General features: G+C 35.2%; 1 long non-coding RNA gene across 2 annotated transcripts in view; it reads left to right on the top strand.

Annotated features, from left to right (window-relative positions):
• Nucleotides 1-15,228, top strand: part of LOC129532065 (uncharacterized) — a 37,999-nt gene extending 22,771 nt beyond the window's left edge. For both annotated transcript variants that reach the window (XR_008677665.1, XR_008677664.1), the window contains exons 4-6: nucleotides 7,035-7,139; nucleotides 9,888-10,048; nucleotides 14,669-15,228. This is a non-coding gene — a long non-coding RNA (uncharacterized lncRNA). The remainder of the gene's footprint in view (nucleotides 1-7,034; nucleotides 7,140-9,887; nucleotides 10,049-14,668) is intronic.
• The last annotated feature ends 535 nt before the right edge of the window (nucleotides 15,229-15,763 follow it).

The raw sequence follows: 15,763 nt of genomic DNA, 5'->3' as shown, positions 1-15,763 counted from the left end.
TAATGACTGCTCTACTTTCCTATCTTCTAAAGACTCTTCTACCTCACTCATTCCTACCCCCATTATGATCTCAATTAGAACGCTACACTTATGCTCACGTCAACCTCAAACTATTGACTTTAAAACTTCCCCTTGTTTATATTTGGATGCTTGCTATTTCCACTTACTCTTTCTTGATCCAAAGCACTTCTTTCAATTCTCAGATTTTCTTTAATCATAAGCTGTATTTTGGCATAGCTCTGACCTGGGGTACCTTCCTACTGCATTACTGAATTACAAAACCTGATTTCCTAAAAGCTCACTTACGAAGAGGAGAAGACATTTCTTCATTTTTATGATAATTATTTCCAATTATAAAACCACTTAGTTCATATCATTGCCTCTAGGAAAACTCTCCTCACAAACCTGGGATCATAAGAATTTACCCATTTTCTTGGATCCTAATTGAATTATTAGTCTCTTTTTCATATTGTTTAATAGGTAAAAATTTAGTTTCCCCAGAAAATCAACATCTTCAGGTCCCAATTATTCCTTTATGCTTTACTTTTATTGCATTTCCTGTTATTTTATATTTGTTCAAAATAATTAGTGAATTATAATTGAGCCAGCTGAGTTTACTCGTATTAAGAATTAACATAGATTTTTCATTCTGTTTTTCTTTCCCTCGGGTATTAAGTAGCATTAGCTGCATGCACTCAGAGAAAAGCCACATACGTAGATAAAGCAAGAGGTACTCTGCTATAATGGTGCAGATTATCTCTTCTGCTGCATTAGCCTCTGAGAGTCCAATTGAGGGGTTAGAAAACAGACCTTTCACCTCTTTGTATCTCTTATAAGCACTTTTAATCATGGCACAACGAGAAATCTCAATAATTTTTGTTGGATGAATAAGAGTCTGTGCTCCTTAGTTTATCTGAAATAGAGTAGCAATGAAGTAAATATCTCTAGAAAAGTACAAAATGGAATAATTACTGCAAAAGTCAATATGTTGTACTAAAAATGGAAAGTATCAGGCATTCTAATCCCTGCAATTAAAAGAATATTATCTTGTGGTCTACTGAGAAAAATGAAGGAAGTTTTAAATTGCTTTCCTAAAACTAATTTGCAACGAAAGGCATTTAAGGATTGATAATTATTAGTTTGTTGTATTATGGTAAAATATAGCAGCCTGAAAGAACGGAAAAAAGAGCAAATTCCTTTTTCCTTTAAACTTAATACTTAAAGTAAATTACGCAAACTGAATAGCAGTCTACTGAGGAAAAGCCTATTGTTTTATTACCCAGCTAAGCTAATAATTGAAATAATAGTGATTGCAACCAAATGCTCTGTAAAGAGCTATCACATTTTTGAATTGGGAAAAGTATATGAATCAATATATTGTTAACCTGCATAGCAATTGTCCATTTTCTTGTCAGAGAATTTAGCATTGTATTTAGTCTAAAATTATATCTAGTGGACCTAGATTTTTAGAAAGAGAAAAGGCTGCTTCAAAAAATTTCATTGTCAAGGTTGTATTTGTTATCCTTTTTCCTCTGAGGTAATTGCATGATGAAATTGTGTGTGAAAAGAGAATTTTCAGCTACTACCTTGAATAAAGGTTAGGGAAAGGTTATGTTTAGCATAACTCCATTACCAACACATTGTTGCCCTATAGGCAGAATAATCTAATTTCATTTCTTTTCTGAGTCCAATGGAGTACTGTATCCTCTGTCTTTTTTTGTGTGTATATATATATATACACTATATATATATATATATATATTTTTACTTTTCCCTTATCCATATTTGCATTCCTTCCACTGATTGTGTGGACAAATAGGATGATATGAATGCAATGTTTTGGAAATCACTCAGTATTTTTTAGAATCCCTTTATTTTCCCATATTTCCATTTCTATTACCATGAGATACCTCCGAATCATAGTTTTTCTCTTTAAAATCCTAAATTAGTCTCTTTCTAAGATGTTGCTCAATTTGACTGGGAAAGAAAAAAAACAAATATTTCAGTTTTATTTTTGTTACACTGGAATAACATAGTGTCAATATGGGTATTGACCATCCAGACCAAAGAAATACTTTATGCTTATTATGAATATATTAGTTCCTTCAAATAAATGAAATATCTAGTTTTTCATTCATTCTTGTGCTACTAATTACTTGCCATGTGCCAAGCATTATTTTACAAAGAAAGCCTATATAGGATTATTTTTAAAACATAGGCGTATGAGTTGAGAATTGTTCCACAAAATGACTGAGCAGTACTCCTCAAAACTAACAAGGTCATCAAAAACAATGAAAGTTTGAGAAACTCACAGCCAAGAAGAGTCTAAGGAGACATGACAACCAAGGCAATGTGGTGGTATCTTGGATGGGATCTGGGAGCACGCAAAGATATTAGGCATACAGTTAGAAAATCTGAATAAAGTACAGACTTCAGCTAATCATAATGTATCAGTATTGGTTCATTAATTGTGACAAATGTGCCATCTCAATGTAAGACGTTAATTATAGGGGAAATGGGTGTGAGATATTTAAGATTTGTCTGTACTATCTTGACAATTTTTCTGTAAGTTGAAACTATATTAAAATAAAAACTTTATTTTAAAAAAGCTGGGGAGAATCTTAGCTATAATAGATTTAGCCCTAAACTCCTCATTTTATAGAGGAAAAAACTAATGGTCATAAAGTTTGTATAGCTTTTCTAGAGTAGTATACAGCTTATGAATTACGGAACTGAAACCAGACAATAGCACCTAACTGAAATGAATTTATTCTTTAGCATAACTAAAAACAAAAACTGTAATATTTTATTACACCATGAAAATAAATGTATCAATCTTCACAGAAAAAAATACCCTTAGTACATATTTTTTGTTCACTAACCTCATTGGTGCATTATATTAATGAGATCCAATAGCCTCTTTAACCAATAGTATCTTGCAGTGGCTTAAAATGTGTGTGTGTGTGTGTGTGTGTGTGTGTGTGTGTGTGTGTGTTTTCTGTGCCCTCTAAGTACGTTCTGGATGTTCTTTCTCATCTTGTCACTGATCAATGATCCATTCATACACTTTCTTTGTCTCTACACAATTGATATCTGTTACATTTAATCTCCTTTATTTCTATTTATTTTGAAAAATCTTAATTTCTTGTTTTACGAATAACTGCAGGACAGAGATTTTATTACAAAGTCAGAAAGAATGATCTTTTACACTATATTGAGCTATGTTTGAGCTCTGCTGAAATAAAGCCAAGAGACTGATTAACAAAGCTAAATGTAAAACATATATATATGTATGTGTATATATGTGTGTGTGTATATATATACATTTATATACACAAATTATTTGATCCATATGCCCAGTTACCAAGAAGGTTTAAAAAACATAAAAGGATAATCCCTTCATACTCACTTTCTGATGTCCAACTACAGTTGACCCTTGAACAATGCAGGGGTTAGAGGCGCCAACCTTGTGCGTAGTCAAAAATCTGTGTATAAATTTTGACTCCCTAAAAGCTTTACTACTAATAACCTGCTATTGACCAGAAACCTTACTGACAACATAAACAGTTGTAAAACATGTGTTTTTGTGTTATATCCATCATATATTGTATTCTTACAATTAAGTAAGCTAGAAAAAACAAATTGTTATTAAGAAAACCGTAAGGAAGAGAAAATATATTTACTATTCTTTAAGTGGAGGTGGGATCTTCATATAGATCTTCATCCTCATCACCTCACATTAAGTAGGGTGAGGAGGAGGAATAAGAGGGGTTGGTTTTGCTATCTCAGGGCTGGCAGAGGTGAAGAAGGTAGAAGGAGAAGCAGCAGAGACAGGCGTACTCAACATAACTTTTATCATGCATAAGTGGACCTGTGCTGTTCAAACCCATGTTGTTGTTCAAGGGTCAGTTGTAGTTTATGTTGATCTATAGAAATACCATCTGGCACCTATCAGAGATGTGGATCCTACCAGCTATATTGAGACTATTGTTCATAGGTGATTATGATACTTGTGGGGGGCTCCCTGACTTCCCACTTTATATCATTTATTTTAACACAAAGAAATATTTGACGTGCTTGAGTAAATGCAACAAAACTAGAGCTGAGTGTGAATAAAAAAGATGAGATAACCATAGCCTGATAAAGTAAAATCTCTAAGTTAGTATTAAAAGACACTAGAGTAAATGGGGGGAATGAGGTATACTTGCAGAATTTACTGTTTTGGCACAGATAATAAAGTTTCTCGAGTCTGTCAGTTCAAGATGTACCATAAAATAGTAGAAATTATACTATAACTGGATATAATCAAATCTTATTTTATTGAACAGAACAAGATCCCAACATAGTTGAAAACCAAGGCATAGGAAAAATAAACATTTTTTTTTTTTTTTTTTTTTTTTTTTTTTTTTTTTTGAGACGGAGTCTCGCTCTGTCACCCAGGCTGGAGTGCAGTGGCGCGATCTCGGCTCACTGCAAGCTCCGCCTCCCAGGTTCACGCCATTCTCCTGCCTCAGCCTCCCGAGTAGCTGGGACTGCAGGCGCCCGCCACCACGCCCGACTAGTTTTTTGTATTTTTAGTAGAGATGGGGTTTCACCATGTTAGCCAGGATGGTCTCGATCTCCTGACCTTGTGATCTGCCTGCCTCGGCCTCCCAAAGTGCTGGGATTACAAGCGTGAGCCACCACGCCTGGCCAAAATAAACAATTTCAAACAGGTGAAGAAGAGTAATACAGAGAGAGTAACAGTACAGTATCAGGCAGAGTTACTCATGTGTCTGTGGAGACACACTGCATGTTAAGTCTATACCTATATTAAGTGTTTTTGTATGTTAGAAAAAAGTGTGGATAGGTTGCATTGCACATAGTGACCAGATGAGGATTACAGCTTTTGATATTTTGCAGGGAGCATAATTAGAAAAATATTACCATATGTTATTAGCACCACGGACAGATAATGAGAACTGTGAAAGAGTCTGTGCCGAAGTCTCAGTAATGTGATTAAATTAACAAACGAAGACAGAATAAAATTTGAAATGAGCAGAAAGGAAATGCTACATGTCATCCCAACAGCTGTTTTTACCAGACCTAAGAAAGTGGTTGAGGGTAAGAGGGTTGCTGACAAGCTACTGTCTTGAGGAAAATGAGGCAGAGAGAATTGGTAACTGCACAAAAGATATGTGCACTTACTTTTTCACCCACCCTGGATTTTCAGTACTTCTCACTTGACAAGCAAAAAAGCAATAAGGATGTGGGTAAAGCTTTTTATCCCACTGAAAATTATTGGACAGAACTTTTCAGGGACATCTGGTCTCACTTTTAGAGCAGAATGACAGAAATGTTCAACATTCATAAGCACCTTGGAAAATGGGATATATGACAATTTCTGCCGTGTTTCTCCTCTTTATGTATGGATAGCTTAGAATTTGTTGATTGGGCATAGGTAAGTTCAACAGGTTTAAAGCTAAAACACTTTTAGATTCAAGCCTGTCTATAAAATTTCCTTGATAATGAGAGAAAAAAATTTAAAAAGAAAAGGTGTGGTAATTAAATAGATTAGTAGACTACTCCATTCCATGTACGCGATTTGGGGACTGTTATGAAGTTACCACTTCATAGTGGTTATTCCTTATCACTTAAATCATTGTGAAAATTTGCTCCTTCAAAAATGGGCATACAATTCTCTAGTAATGACAACTTTAGCACTCAGGAGACAAAAAAAAGAAAAAAAAAAAAGAAGGAAGATAGCAGGGATTTTCCATACTGAGCTTTGCTCCAATTTTAGAGCCAATAAGCTAATTTCTCTCCTTCATGCTAATAGATTTTCAAGTCACTTATGTATTTAAAATACTACTTTTAGATTACAGAACTGGAAGAGATAATAGATTTGACATTTTTCAAACTACCTTTTCTAGATGTGTCCCCAAACTCATCCTGCCAAATGCAGGTTGAAATAAAAATCTGAAGCACTTTTTCAGAAGAATCGCTGATGCTAGTACTGCTTGGGTATAGTTGGAAGGATAAATTTGCAATAGATTCTTATCAAACTCCTTATTCTAATCAACGAGAGGGGAAAGTATGTAGGGGCAAGAAAGAGATACTTTATAGTATTCAACACTCCCCTGGCAGCCTAATTCTGCAGTAAGTCAGGTGAACCAAGAGCCTCACCTCACCTGCCCTAACTACTCCTTAACTTCTCAATATTGGCAGGCTGGACCTACCCCAGCCTGTCCTGGAAGAACCCTATCCTTTCCCTCATATTCACTCTCTTCCCCAGTGAAATCATATGGTTACATTTTTTAAATCTGCTGCTACATTTTTAGTGCATGCAGTCCCAGGGGGCAAGAGTGAGGACGGAATGGAGCAGGGAGGAAAGGAAAGCACATGACAGAACACAATATTCAAAGGCCACCATTTGGTACAGAGTGTGACTGATTGCTCAAGCTCATAGGGTCAGCATCTGAGATGCTTCAGAAAAGGCTGCTTATGAACGCCATCTCAAGGCCATAGTGCTACTTAAGTAGCAAGTACCACCAGCTTTCAAAACAAAAGCCCAGGAATTTAAAACATCTGTTGTTCTATATTGCTGACACAGTACTAGCAATTTTACAACTGCCTGTTCTCCTGGAAATTAATTTCTCCCAGTTCTCATTTCACAATTTTAAAAATTTTGGCTTTATTTTCTCAACCCATTTTCTGTTTTCCTACATGAATTACCACTAGTTCATATGTCCACTTTCCTTTCTATTTTGATTCATACAGATTGACTTTGTAATTCATTTTTCATGCTCCTCAACCACCCCAGGTTTGTGCACAGGTTCTTATGACCAGAATGCATGAGTTTCGATGTTGTCGAATTTGCTGGCCGTAGGCAAGGGATATTCTCCCAGTTCCTGTTGTGTTCCAAGATAGAATCTTAAAGATCTCTCTAGATAAGTGACATACTCATACAATATTTTTTACCTACTTGAATTGCATATATATATATATATGTCACTTAGCATTTTATAAATTACTTTCATATATTTTCTTTTTAGACTTCACCATCAATTCATACAGCAGATATCATCATACATAGTCCAGGTGTGAAGATCTGGGCTCAGGGAGACTAAGTAAGTGAATTGCCTGAAGACACATTGTTGGTGAGTAACAAAATATGGGGACCTGGAGCAATACTAATTTCACAACCCTATTTACTATCTTCTGGAAAGTAAGAAAAAAAATGGTATGGCTTTGGAAAACATTGATGAAGTTCCCAGGTGTCAGATTAAAGCACAATATTGGAGAAGGGGAAACTGTTCATCACCCAGTGAAGTGGGTTTGGGGATTAGATCTTTCTCTGTTAGTTATAGCACATTATTCAGGGCAGATACATGTGCCAGACCATGTTGATCAGATAAAGCAGATGACCATTAAAGTTGCCTATCACAGTATGAAATATGACTATATGTTCTGCTATTCCTATTTAATGGAGAAATGTAAGAAAGCTGTTCGTTCTTGGAAATAAACTCACAAAATAAACAAATAACATTGTATCTATTAACACTAGCAAATGAGAACAGAAAATAGATGACTGAAAATCATACTTTTTAACATAACATATGAATGATGCAAATTCCTTGGGGGTAAAAAAAATTAGCAATCTGTTCATATTGGTTGCCAGAAATTTCTTGAATTTTAAATACGAATACTTCTATTGTGACTGTGAAGGCTGACAGAGCTGTATGTCTGAAATTTAATCCAACCAGTGAGGTTAGGATATAAGAGCAGATATTCTGGACTCAAAGTGGGTACTCATCAACACAAATACCATACTGAGGTGTAATAAATATCTCCTTGCCAACTTTTTTCTATGATGTCACTGTGAGCTTTATGCAAGAATATTTGTTACTTTATATTTTAAAAACCTTTAAAATAAATGATACATGGAATAAAAGATTAGCAGTAGTAAATAAATCATCACCATTTGATCATTTATATTTGGCGATGATAGAGTGATAGCCTTAATGTCATTCCATGCATGTGAAGCACATTTAAATTATTAGCAACATATCAAGAATTCTGAATGAAACAATACACTTAAATCTGAAGTCTTCTCTCTACTCTCCTTATCAGTTAATGCTATGTATATCTGGGCTGTCTAATTACAAACACATCTAGTTAGATGAGAAACTGTTATTTCCAGATGATGCTGTGCAAAATTCTTGGTTAGATTTGGGTTTAAGGTCTAAATGAATGCTATTAGTATATTATGGAGAGTGTCTGATTTGGAATAAAGTATTGATGTACTTTCTAGAAACAGAATTAGTAGGAGCAAAACTTTTCTGTAAGAGATCTGGAATCACTGAGCAGTGAGAAATGTCAAGGTCACATGTCCAGTCAGAATGTGAAGGAGAGCAGGACCATAGAAACAGAAAGCCTGATTCTTTCCTCTGCGCGAACTTGTCCAAGCTACTTCCTAACAACAAGAAAATGGTAGAACCTGAAAAAAAGAAAGTTTGTAAGTCTGAATAGCAGGAATGGAATCAAATTAAACATCAAAATGCAGGCTTCACAAAATTATTTTAAATATATATATATTTTTAAGCGAGCAACATTTGTCTGCACTGTTGTGTGTGTATGTTTATGTGTGTGTTTTGCAGTAAGCTGGTAATAAGAAAGAATAAAATCACTTGCTTGACTAAAAGAGTCTGTTAATAAGTAGGGGAGAGAGACATGTTCACTACATGGATAAACATAATATGAAGAAAAAAGACCATGTGCAAAAGGAAGGATTAGAAGGGTATCTGTGAGAAAGAATGACAGCCTGATACTAATAAAAAGCATTTATTAAAGAGAGCAATGTCTTTTTTTCAACTTGAGCTGCTGAGTTTAATATTTGCTCTTTCTGACTGTGCTGAAATCAGAATACTAAACTTTTCCCTAACCAGATAGTTATTAGAGAAACACTGAACTCTACTGGTGAATCTACAATCACCACTTGATGATGGCAAATGGGATTTATAATTAGACTATGAAATAGATAAGAGGATCTTTAACTATCTTTGAGGAGTACATGGTTGTGCAGACAGGTAAGGCTGTGGTCCTTACCTGTCTTAGACAGGGATCCTGCCTGAGGAAGACTGAGTTACAGCCGGGACGCCTGTCTAGAACAGCTGCTTAGAAGGAAGAGGTTGGAGTAGTGGACAGGGGTGTTGTGTGAGGTTACAATAAGAAAAATGTTTGTTTGTTTGTGATACTCACTGGCCAACCAGAGCAGGCCTTTTCAGTGTTGTTCTGAGTTGTTTTTTATTTCATTTTTAAAGCTTAAAATCCTGTAAGGGACTGCCTAACCTTCCTGATTCATATGTACATGAATAAGTAAGCTCTTGTTAACATGTGTGATACATAGTATTTGACAGTGTTTCCAGGAATTTAGGACACTACTCAGAAGCTTATTAGATATGCTATACTTCATGAAAACACCCAAATTATTTATCATTTACTCTCATGTAACTGGAGAGGAATATTACTGAAAGAAATTGGATTTTCCAGGGTTAGCTGAAATTAATTTATTTGATTTTGAAATATCTTTCTTTTTATTTCCTTTTCTTCCTTTCTTTCATTTTCTTTTCTTTTAATTATCCTTTGAGCAAATATTTTTTCTATAAAAAATGTCTCTAAACAGTAACCTTTGGCTACCTCTTCTCAGTACCAGATGATTTACGCACAGTAAATATATTCAGCCAATGATGTGACCAATTATTTTTTTGAAATGTGATTTTTAGAAGGGAAGGCGTTCTCCAGACTGACTGACTGATGGAGATGGACTACCCCTGGTTCAAAATAAGCCACCGGCATCTTCTGCCAGCCCATGGTACAACTTCCTGTTTTCTTTCTTTCTTTTGTAGAGCTCTGTGTCTTCTTGACTAACACATGAGGCCACCTCCCGGGGTTGTTTGAACTGTTTCTGCTGATAGGGGAGGGCATTTCTCCAGCCCTGCTTCTAGACTCCCTCTTAATCTTCAGATGGCCTCTCACCCAGTTGCATGTTGAGTTATCCTTTCAAAAGGTAATTTCACAAAAATGTACAAATATGATCTTTTGTAAGTTATTTGCAATGAATAGGTGAGCCAAAAGCTAAGGTGAAAGACACAGGCTTTGAATGCTAAATCGTATTGAGTTTTAAGGATATATTTTTATAGTGTACGGATTTTTGCTAAGCAGAGATGGTCTCATAGCAAAAGATTAATGTTCCATACATGGAGGTTGCTGAACCCAAACTATCTCAGGAAGTAACTATTTTTCACACGTAGCTATCCAGGTTGCCAATTTAGAATGCATTTTTATCTAAACAGAGTATATGTGTGGATATATTTCCTGTAACTTCTGCAACCACAGATATAAATATTTTCTGATTAGTATTTCTGTGGCCAACTTGGTTTCTGACCCTACCTTATCAAGGAATAAGGTTTATGTCTCAGTCTGTGACCTACTTTTTTGCCAGGATGGTCACCTGTGGTCTCAATTCTGCTCTCAACCTGCTGTGAACATAATTCTGGCCGGAGGTCAGAGATCATAGGCCAGTTTACAAATATTGCATTTATTGTTCTAATTTTTAAACAGTGTATATAGTTATCTGTGGCTAGGCAGAGAAAGAAGAGTAGATGTGACAAGCCAGCTGGGGCAGACAAACTCACCTTGTCAATTACTTGGCAATTTCATGCAGAATAGCTCTTACATCTGATTTTACCTGTATCTTATTTGGAAAACTTTTAACCCAAATTACTGAAAACACTCTCCCTTATTGTAATCAAAATGTAATCTATATGTGTCAAATTGCAAACATTAATATATACGGCTTACCAAATAGAAATAGAACAAGAAATATCAGCAACATTTATTTTTTATTCTTATCAGCACAAAAATTTTTAGTAACTTTCATATTTGCATATTTCTTTATAAATTATATATAGAAACTTGGGTGTAATATTCATCACAAAACCTTCTTAAAAACAGAAATTAAAAATGTGAGAAGCTAGCAAATGAAAGAGAAGCTACAATATTTTTTTCTTATACTGATATAGTTTGGATATTTGTTCCTACCCAAATCACATGTTGAATTTAATCCCCAATGCTGGAGGTGGGGTCTGGTGGGAAATGTGTGGGTCATGGGGGCAGATCCCTCATGGCTTCATGCTGCCTTCCTGATAGTGAGTTCTCTTGTGAGATCTGGTCATTTAAAAGTGTGTGGCAACTCCCCCATTCCCCCAACTCTCTCTCATTCCTGTTCTCACCATATGAGATACCTATTCTTCTGCTTTGCCTCCAGCAGTGATTGTAAGCTTCCTCAGGCCCTTCAGAAACAGATGCTGCTATGCTTCCTGTATAGCCTGCAGAACCATGAGCCAATTAAACCTATTTTCTTTGTAAGTTACACAGTCTCAAATATTTCTTTGTAGCAATGCAAGAACAACCTAATCCATAAAACACAAAAGATTCTGTCCTGGGAAGCAGGTTCCTTCCCTTTGGAGTTGCTTGTATGGATCATCATGCACAGTTGCTTCTTTCTGACTTACTGATCTCAAGTTGAGGACACTCGTTGTCTTCTTGGTTTCTCTCTATTAACTCGCTTCATTATATCTTATTGATTTCTGAAGTCTGGGATGTAGATATTCAGAACTGATATGCTCTTCATACATTTTTACTTCTCCCATAGATTAGAAGACAGTTGTGTAGATCTGGAATGTTCTGTTTAAAGTCTCAGACTTAGTTCAGCTCTGGGAGCCAACTTCTCCTAGTCTGCCTTGTCCAGTGGGTGCCAACAAATGGACATGGTATGTATAACTAAATATTTACAAATTGTTATGTAACAAGTGAAAATCTCAGGTCCTCTATCTCAATATAAGCTATTACATTATGTAGTGTGGATCCTTTTGGCACTAACTTATCATTATCCTTTTCATTTAAGTGATGTCAAGTTTTATAAGTATCTGTTGAAGAGAAACAAATATGGTTTATATCTGCATCCAATCCTGACATGGAAATATAGTCTTTTGAAATATAAAGTTACAGTTTCTGCTGGTCTTTTAAAATATAAAATTACGTGTCTGCTGTTTGATACTATTTGTCCTATTCATTTGTCATGATATGCTGAGAATTTTTCTCTCTGTGATGACTGACTCTGAGGTTGGCCAATCTTCTGCTGTGCTGTCTTAGTATCACTCCATTATGCTTTGTGATCTAGAGATAAGAACCACTGCTTTGTCTTCATGTCTTACAGATAATTGCCCCATTGCATGTGTATATGTGTGGGTATTTGTGTGTGTGTTTAACATTAATACTTCTAGATTTTTTATTTTGAAATAATTTTAAGCTTGGAAAGTTGCATAGATAATACTTAGAATTATCATGCAAACTTCACCCAGCTTTCCCAAATGTTGACATTTTACATAACCGTAACCAATGATCAAACCCAGAAATTATCATTGACACAATACTACTAACTAAATGAATTACCTTATTTAAGTTATATTAATTATCTCAGTATAGCCTTTGTAAAATGTAACATCACTTTAATCTTTTTTCATCTGGAACACTTCCTCAAATCTTTCTTTATCTTTCATGACTCCTTGTCAATTGCTTTGTAAGATATCCTTCAAATTGGGTTTGACATGTTTTCTCATGATTAAATTCAGTTTAGAAATTTCTGGCAGAAATAACACATAAATGACGGGAATTTTTTCCTTCCTCAGTGTATTACATCAGAAGTTACATGATACAGTTATTTTTTACCTCTGGCGATATGAGCTATGATCACCTATTTAGGGTGGTGTTTAGGTGTTTCCTAGAAAGTTATTTTTCCCTTTACTTTTATTTTCAGAGACAGCTTTCTCTCTTCCCATGTTTATTTCTTTGTTTAATTGTTTACTTATTAGTATGGACTCATGGATATATGCTTGATTTTAGGTTATAATTAATTAATCAATCAGTCAGAGTATAGGTTATCATGCATTACTATGATCATCTATTTTCTTGATCTGATTGTCCTAAAATTGGACATGGGAGCCTCCTCATGTTGACTTTTCCTTGACATCTCCACCACTTTTTAAGACTTCCTTACTTTCCGAGACCACAAAATGTTCCAGTCTTACCTTGTCCATTCAATGTACCAGTCCAGTAATAAAGCTTGCTCTAAAAAGCATTATTTCTTTTTGTTGGAGAGTGTTATTTAGAAACCAAGATCTGGATAACAGGCATTCTCCTTGCACTGGTATGTCATTGTTTCTAGGTCTTCTCAATAAAAAGAGCTAGTAAACATATGTAAAGAAACACATAAACACATACATCTCTCTATTTTATATTTATCTATTTAAAAAACTATTACTTTATGCTAATACCTTTAGTTCTAATCCTATACCACATGTTTCATTCTAGATTATTTAAAACCCTTTCATTTAATAGTAAGAAATCTGGCTCTCATTATTCACATTATAGTCACATATTTACTCAATTCTGGAATACACATAGTCTCAACATTAGTTGCTTATATTTATGTAAAAAGCAATTTATTAACTAGAGTATAACAGTTGTGTAGTTGTGTACAGTTTTTTTGTTTGTTTGTTTTTGAGATGGAGTCTCGCTCTGTCTCCCAGGCTGGAGTGCAGTGGTATGATCTTGGCTCACTGCAACCTCCACCTCCCGGGTTAAAGCGATTCTCCCGCCTCAGCCTCCCGAGTAGCTGGGACTACAGGCACGTGCCACCCTACCCTGTTAATTTTTTTTTTTTTTTTTTAGTAGAGACGGGGTTTCACCATGTTAGCCAGGATGGTCTCAATCTCCTGACCTTGTGATCCGCCCACCTTGGCCTCCCAAAGTGCTGGGATTACAGGCGTGAGCCACCACGCCCGGCCAGTTGTGTACAGTTTTAATTCATTTAGAGTACATAGTCAAAATACTGTTGTCTAAAATTAATTAGGTTAGTTCTTTTCTTCTACATCTCCTTCAATGTGTTTATGATATTTATTTGAAATATAGGAACATCTATTTTTTGGCCTCATTTTTGATTCCTTCATATGACCTGTTGATTTAAATTAGTTCTTTTAATTTTTTGAGAATATGAAATATTAGCATAGTTCTAAGAATCATACCACAAAAGGCATATTTATAGAAGTACCACTCTCTCATTGTCCCTTCTACTGTGTTCCCATTTCTTGTTCTTTCCCTCCCATTCTCACTCATCATCCATAGGCAAACAAATTCATTCATTCCTGTTAGTTTTTTCTATTGTTCTTTTTTTTTCCACAAAAGGGATATATATATATATATATGGAAAATATATATATGTGGATAAAAGATAGATAGATAGATATAATCTTTTTGCCTTACATGACAGATAACTTACTGCAAAGTCTCTCTCTCTTTTTTGTTTTTATTTTTTTCACTTAATGGTTATGCCCTGGAAATTACTCCATATCAGTTCATAGAGTTCTTCCTCATTCACCTTACAGCTACATTTGCATTGTGTATATTGTTTACTAAACCATTCTCCAATGTATGGGAATTAAGATTGTTTCTAAGATTTTGCACTGACAAATGATGTGGGCATAAATAATCTTTAACTGTTGGATACATATCTTCATAGTTTTCCATTTTCAATGGGTCATGTAGTGATTCTTCTGTATCTTTCTAGTGTACATGCTTTCTCTGTGGAAGCTGTGGCAAATTTCCAGACTTGGCATCAGGTGGCTTTTGATGATTCTCAAAGATAATATTCATCTAACATGAATACATTTTACTGCTCCTGGAGACACCTATAAGAATGCCCCACTGTGGCCGGGCACAGTGTCACGCCTATAATTCCAGCACTTTGAGAGGCCAAGGGGGGCAGATCACCTGAAGTCGGAAGTGTGAGACCAGCCTGACCAGCGTGGAGAAACCCCATCTCTACTAAAAACACAAAATCAGCCGGGCATGGTGGCGCATGCCTGTAATCACAGCTACTCAGGAGGCTGAGGCAGGAGAATTGCTTGAACCTGGGAGGCGGAGGTTGTGGTAAGCTGAGATTGCAACATTGCACTTCAGCCTGGGCAAGAAGAGCAAAACTCCGTCTCGAAACAACAACAACAACAACAACAGCAACAACAACAAAATGCTCCACTGCCTAAAAATATATCCTAAACACGAAGTTCAAAAATGTTTTAATCAATGAAAGCAAAAATAAAATGTGTGTGGAGCTTCCCAAAGGTAAAACATTGCTTAGCAAGTATTAATTTTCTCATTAAGACAAATTTTAAGTGATTACTATTTATTTTCTTTGTTATATACCATTTCGTAAAAGTATCTTTTTGTAATTTTTTTAAAAAGTATGCAAATCCCCCCACACATATAAAGCTCAATATATTTTCACAAAGTTACATATATATTCAGAAACTGGGGCAGGGTAATAAATATACTGCTCACATTTGACATCTATCACTTCAGTTCACTTACCAAAAAACTACACAAAATCATTTTGTGTCTCCTTTTACACTTTGCCAACTGAATTTACAGTCCTGTCCGTGTTTTGGTAAACAGAGCCAGACTGTCTCAGCTTTATTCCCAATTCATGTTCACTGAACTACAGCAAAGCTCTACATCAAAACAGACCATAAACACGTTTCTTCAAATGTAAAACAGAAGTAATTATATTCTGTACAGTAAGAAAAGATTAATGAGATAGTGCCCATAAAGTATTCATTTAAAAAGCTCTAGAAAAAAAATAAATTCAAAAATACATTTTCCTGAC

This window comes from Gorilla gorilla, chromosome 11, assembly GCF_029281585.2.
Source record: "Gorilla gorilla gorilla isolate KB3781 chromosome 11, NHGRI_mGorGor1-v2.1_pri, whole genome shotgun sequence".
Taxonomy (NCBI): domain Eukaryota; kingdom Metazoa; phylum Chordata; class Mammalia; order Primates; family Hominidae; genus Gorilla; species Gorilla gorilla.
The sequence above is the reverse complement of the archived record's forward strand: the minus strand, read 5'-3'. Positions and strand labels throughout refer to the sequence as shown.